The following is a 6,279-nucleotide window of genomic DNA, read 5'->3' as shown; positions in this document are numbered from 1 at the left end:
TTAAGACTTTTATAAAATCCAAAGGTGTTATAAACCAAACGATAATTTACTCCCTCAAGAGAAGGCCGCAAAAAATCTCCTTTTATAAGTAAATGACACATCATTAATGCTAAGCCAAGATGTCAATACATCTATTTTGACTAGCCACCTTGTAAATTGGTTTGATCACTCATATCCTTTCGCAGAGCCTTAAGGAAGGATACTAGGGATTGAGCCTAAGTGTGCAACCAACCACTTAGTCCAAAAGATCAGCTTTGAAAAACAATCCCCCAAGGGGAGGCCTTGCCATCATTGCATCACTTTCGGACGTAGCTCATTGAGCAATGATCGAAGCAATAACGCCTTGGAGTACTCACATTTAAGTGAGGGTCGCAAGAGCGGCTCTTAGTCCCACGTTATTGCATCTTTCACTAGTGTTGGGGATCGCGGGTTACAAACAACGAATATAACCCTCCCACTTAGTTTTTGGAGTTGGTTCATCGACTCTTATAAGTTCGGAAACAGATTTCCTAGTTAGAGAGCGACAGAGCGGACAACTAGAAGAGAATCCTAGATCGACATGTTCAGAGCAGTATTAGTGCATAAAGGCACAAGGGACATACTCGATCTTTTCCTATTTTCTATTTCGGGAAAGTGCGTGAGGGAAGTGTGAACTTCAACTCACTCGAACACTTGAAAGTTTGAGATTACACATCTTTTTATTTTTCGGTTTTGTCTACAAAGAGACCTCCCACTCAAAATTTCAAGAGCATATAGATTTTGAACATATGTGATATAGATATAGTTTTGAAAACATTTTGAAAATTTATTTGATTTGGATGACAAAATATTTTCAAGTTTGAAAGTGAAAACGGTTTTTCAAAATTCAAACTAGTTTTGTAAAAATTCAATTTCAATTAATCTTTCAAAAAACAAAACTTTTAATCTTTACACATCATGTTTATAACCATATGAAAAACATTTTTGCTCAAGAAAGTTTTCTCATTAGAGTTCTATAACTCATGGTAGTGGGGTTTGAAAATCCGGATTTCTAAAAAACTGGAGTTTCAGACAGCCGCGCACCTCGGAGTAAAATCGCCATAACTGGCGGCTCCGATGTCCTTTTGAGCCGAAACCGGTGGCATTGGACAGAGGACAGACAGAGCTTTAATTTGATTCAAGAATCATTAAATTTCGATTTCTGAGCAGAGAGTTATGCCGCTTTTAATGCGGGTTTACATTCCAGCTCGAAGAAAAAGAAATAAATTAAAGCTTTGTCCTTTTAGGTGCGAAAAAGAATCGAGTGTAACGGAACGTTTTATGAAGTTGTTTAAAGCTTTTATTTGTGTTTTATTAGCAGGGTAATAACATAAAAATAAAAGAAATAACAACATGCATAAAACGATTCAAGTAAATAAACGAAACTAGCAAGAAAATAAAACTAGTCACAAAATTTACTCGAAAATTCTCAAACCTTTAAAACTCGTTTTTCAATATAAAAAATTAAAAACTTTTAGAACTGATTCTAATGTGTTTTAACATCATCCCAAACTCATAGAAAATCAACATGGTTTTTAATTTAAAGACAAGAGCATTAAATTAAAAAAAAATCTAAGATTACAATTCTAACTTGTCACAAAATTAGTAAACTTTCGAAAACGATTTTCAAGCTCATAATTTAAAAACATGCACATGCATTCCTTTGACCATAGCTCTGATACCATTTGTTGGAATCGATCTAGGGTTTGAGAAAAAGTTTAACGCTTCGTTAAGCGGCGGAATTTTAAAAATTTTCTTTTTAAGTAAAACTAGTTTTTACTAACCTAGACAAGAGCATATGCATGTAAATAAAAACTAATATGAGCTATAAAAGTTACTAACCTTTTTGATGCTTGAACGTTGATGAGCCTTTGGAAGGTTGGCAACGTTCGTCTCCCCTCGCAGCACGTCTCTCTTTTCTTTCCTCGGGAACTCGAGCAACCACGATAGTTTCTATCACTAAATCACTCGAAAAGAAGGAATCAGTGAGTGGGCACTTTTAAACACTACGACTTGAGAACGAGTCTCGAAGTCGCAGAGCTAAACACTAGGTCGAGTGAGGACCTAGGTGCCAAGACAAGAAAAAAATCGAAAATAAACTAGAGAGAGAGAGAGAGGATTTCGGCCACAAGTTCTAGAGAGAGAGTCTCTCAAATCTCTTAAACTTGGATGAATGAATTGTGAGGAAATGGGGCTCCTATTTATAGGAGAGGTCTCACCTTCAATAAGGTAGTTTCCTCTTCTATAGAATATCACATATTCATGAGCAAAAATCCTTCATTTCCCATTCCATGTTGGGCGCCCAAGGCTGCCTCCTAGAGGCTAGGATTTGTTTCCTTTTTTGTTCCTTGGCTTTCCCTTTTCTCACTTGGCCGAATTTCCTACAAGCATGTGTGGGAAATTTGTTTCCTCTTTTTCTTTTGGCAAGTATCTAAATACATTTATGCACAAAATAAACTCTCTTTCCTTGGGTATTATGGGCGCCCATTTCACTTCTAGAAGGAGCTTCTAGAAGCTTCTTCATTTATTCATGAGAACATGAAAAAGGCCCATTAAGAGTTTTCAATAAAATTCTTATGAAATGAAATTAATTCACAAGGCCCAATGATCAAGTCATGGCCGAGTGAAACATGTCATAAAATGACCTTGTCAAAAAATTTATTGACATTCATTTCATCCTTTGTCTCAAAAGACAAAAATACCCTTTTAACTATTTTCGTTCTTGTTTTGGCTTAGCTTCCAGTTTAACTATTCCTATCGATGTGATTCGTGACAGTGACCTCATGGACCCAAATGAACAAAGCTTTAGCTAAACACTTGGACTCAAAAGTTCACAAACCTTTTCCAAGTTTAGCTTAATGCCAACTGACTCCACTAAAGAGCTGACACTGAAAATCTCTCGGTTCAAATGAATTTATTTTCTACTCAAGAATTCGACCTAATTATGATGAGCGGATCCACTGAATATTATCTATGTTTACCCTTCATGAATGTCATCAGCTAGTCGGGATTTACTAAATTACCATTTTACCCTTCTAGCTGTTATTTCCTCAACTCCTTTGTCGCTTGTGAATAAGTTAGAAACAATGTATTGACGAGGAGCTAACAAGTCACATTGTTTCATCCAAAAAAGTCAAGACTCAATTTGGACACTGGCCAGTTCATTTATTCACACTCCAAGGAACAAAGCATGAGGTGACATACATTGCATTTCAGCAATCTTGTACATGAATTCCATATCTATGAGAACTTCACAAAGTTACTCATGACAGACTCACAACTTAGTACTTCACCAATAGGCCTTGTTCGGAATCACATAGTGAGTCCGAACTTTGACTTTCTCAAATGAGAATACTAAGGTGTGAAATGGCATGTCTCATTTCAGGATTAAGGTAAGCATGATGCAATTCATACATAGTGACTTCGAGCCATAAGAGGTTAAATGGTTTGTTCTTATCTTGTCTCTAGAAGTGCACTGGTCAATTCAGTACCTTCGGAAGATACCTAGAAGAACTATAGAGTTCCTAACTCTCAATGCCTCATAACCAGACATCATAGATTCTTCTAACAATCATACTGAGGTCAATAGTCCTTTGACCCTAAGATTGCGAATATATCGTTTTAAGCAAACTACGAAGAGTTTGTTCATGCAAATCTACATTTGTCTCTTCGTAAGTTGTTAAGTTTGTTTATGGACTAAAAGACTATGGTTTTATCATAAAGCTTCAGACAAGGAAGATTGAATGAACGTTTCAACTTTATTAATGAATGAATAGGCAATTACAAGCAAGAGTCTTCATGAGACTTTATTACATCAAATGTTCAAAATAAAGACTACAACTCTTCTTGTGGGCACCATTGACAACAATTAGTTAGTGGCCGAAGCCTTATTCGGTCATCTTGTCTAACTGATGGTTTCTCTTTGTTTTAGGATTAAACGAAGAAACATAAACAATTACTCTACTAGGCACCATTCCCCTTTGGCACATCAAACCTAAATCCCACTTACCCGTAATAGTTCGTTGAAGAACTCGATGAATTCCGGAGAACACTTTGCTTTACACGCTTCCCGAGACCTTTAGCACGTCCTGGAGCGTCGAGAGAACTAGAATCCGAAGTTGGAACTTCGTTAGTTACTGGATTTGAAACTACTTGAAAAGATAAGGTTCGTTGTCGGGATTAGATTCGAGTCGGTTCGGAATTCGAGAATTTAATTCATTATTCTCCGGTTTTTCGGAAGTCAAACTTATTCAAGACTCGCGTATTCTCGTATCGAGAACAATAGGAAAAAAAATCCAACAACATGCTTATGAGTCTTAAATAAATTGATCCGAATAAAAAGTAACCGAGAATTCCAAAGCGAATCAAATCAAACTCTTAAACGTTATTAAATAAATAAACATAAATTATTTATTTAAATACGCGAAATACATCACATTAATCAAATCCAAGAGTATTTAAACGCGAGACGCGATTAAAAGACTCACGAGTTAATCGAGCTTTAATTTCGATAACTCTTTTTCTTAGAATCTTCAAAACCGGCTTCGTCGCCTCCGCCTCGTCCGGTTTCCATTCGTCCGTCTAGATCTGTAACCAAGTCATTGAATCCAATAACGAGTCAATTTCACAATTTCAAACTCGTACCAAAATTCCCAAACTTGTCAACAAACCCAATAACTTGTCACAAAATCCACATTGACTCAAACCCGAACCAAACCAAACAAACACTTAACCCGAGGCTCAGAAATATCATTCCAAAATCAGATCAAATCAGTCAAAATGATAAAAATGCTCGTGGTCAACAAACCTCTGACCAAACCAAATACACGGCCAAGGAAAAACACACTTGGCCATAACGAGCATTTAAACAGAACAACACTTTCGACGCCAGAATCAAAACAATAACCTCAACTCATCATCTCAAAATTCCCAGCCAAAAAGATTCACACGGCCAAGACATAAACACGGCCAAGAATCAACCAAACCAAACGATTTCAAACTCAAACCTCCAATTCAAAGTTTCAACATCAAGAATCAAGTTCAAACAACAACTTATCACCCTCAATTCCTCAAAAATCAACATTAAACTCGAAATCCCCAAATCAATCCTTATAAACCCTAACTTGAATTCAATTTGGGTAAAAGGAATTTCACCTCGTTTCTGGAGGAATCGAACTCTCCGAGGTTCAATCTTCTCTTCACCGGTGTCTCCTCGCCGGCGGAGCTCTCGGCGGCTCGCGGCGGTCGCGCGCTCGGTCGAGGCTCGGTGGTCGCGCGCCCGGATTCGTTCCACGGCGGCAGTTCACGTGAGAGACGGCTGGGTTAGCTCGTCTGGGCCTCGCGCTGAAGATCTGTGGCTCGGAGATTGCTCACGAGCTCGGTTCCTTCTCAGCCCGCGCGCGCGTCCAGTGACTCCGGGTCTCGGTCTCGGTGGCTGTCGGCCGAGCTTTCTCTTCGCGAGCTCAACTCCGTCTCGCACTCTTTCTCAGTCTCTCTTTCGGCTCTCTCTCTCTCTCTCTCTCTCTCTCTCTCTCCCTCTCTCTCTCTCTCACTCCCGCTCGGTTCTCTTCTTCTTCTTCTTTCTTTTCTTTTTTCCTGGTTGCCGATTCTTTTCTTCTTCACTCGGCCAAGTGATACTTATCACTTTGAAGAAGATGAGTCATAGATGACGTGGCAAGCTAGGAAGAAAACATCTTATTCACAATCCAAACTCTTTTCCTTGTTTTCTTTCAAATGGGTCCCTTAAAAATTGTTACAACCACGTCCTTTGACATAGTTATTTAATTAAATCCATAACCGTACGGATTATAATTATAGGATTCGAACCGGGAATTTTCTCGTTCGTTCTCGATTAATTAAAATATATTTAAGGTTTCTCGGAATTAATTCTCATTCTTGAGAATATCTTTCTTAAATTAATTTCCGGAATATTTTCTCGGAATTAATTTATTATTCGAGATAAACTCGATAATTCCTTTACTCATTCCGAGATTTCTCATTACCTTAATATATTTAAATCAATTGATAAACTCATTGGACCATAATTCGTTCGAGAGACGAAAAAATATAACGAGGAATCTACTTCACTAATTTCCTTCCGGATTCCTTTCACGTTGAAATCAGCTAGGTCGTTAAAGTATATTTTCACTTTCACAATCCTTCTTGCATTCGTGAAAGTATTCTAAAACCTTATCGACCTTAAAATTCTTAATTTCTCATTCTCGATTATTTCCTCGTTCCTTCGAGAAATTCCTTGATATT

The 6,279-nt window shown here is 37.7% G+C and overlaps 1 long non-coding RNA gene across 1 annotated transcript; it reads right to left on the bottom strand.

The window, feature by feature from the left end:
• Positions 1–4,370: 4,370 nt before the first annotated feature.
• Positions 4,371–5,677, bottom strand: LOC149397580 (uncharacterized). Its single transcript, XR_016297228.1, has 2 exons — positions 5,173–5,677; positions 4,371–4,605 (listed from the first exon to the last, which is right to left on the bottom strand). It is a non-coding gene; the product is annotated as an uncharacterized LOC149397580 (long non-coding RNA).
• Between the last annotated feature and the right edge of the window lie 602 nt (positions 5,678–6,279).

This window comes from Urtica dioica, chromosome 5, assembly GCF_054948205.1.
Source record: "Urtica dioica subsp. dioica isolate 48M chromosome 5, U.dioica_male_clone48M_v1_H2, whole genome shotgun sequence".
Lineage (NCBI taxonomy): Eukaryota > Viridiplantae > Streptophyta > Magnoliopsida > Rosales > Urticaceae > Urtica > Urtica dioica.
This window is presented reverse-complemented; position numbering and strand designations above follow the sequence as displayed.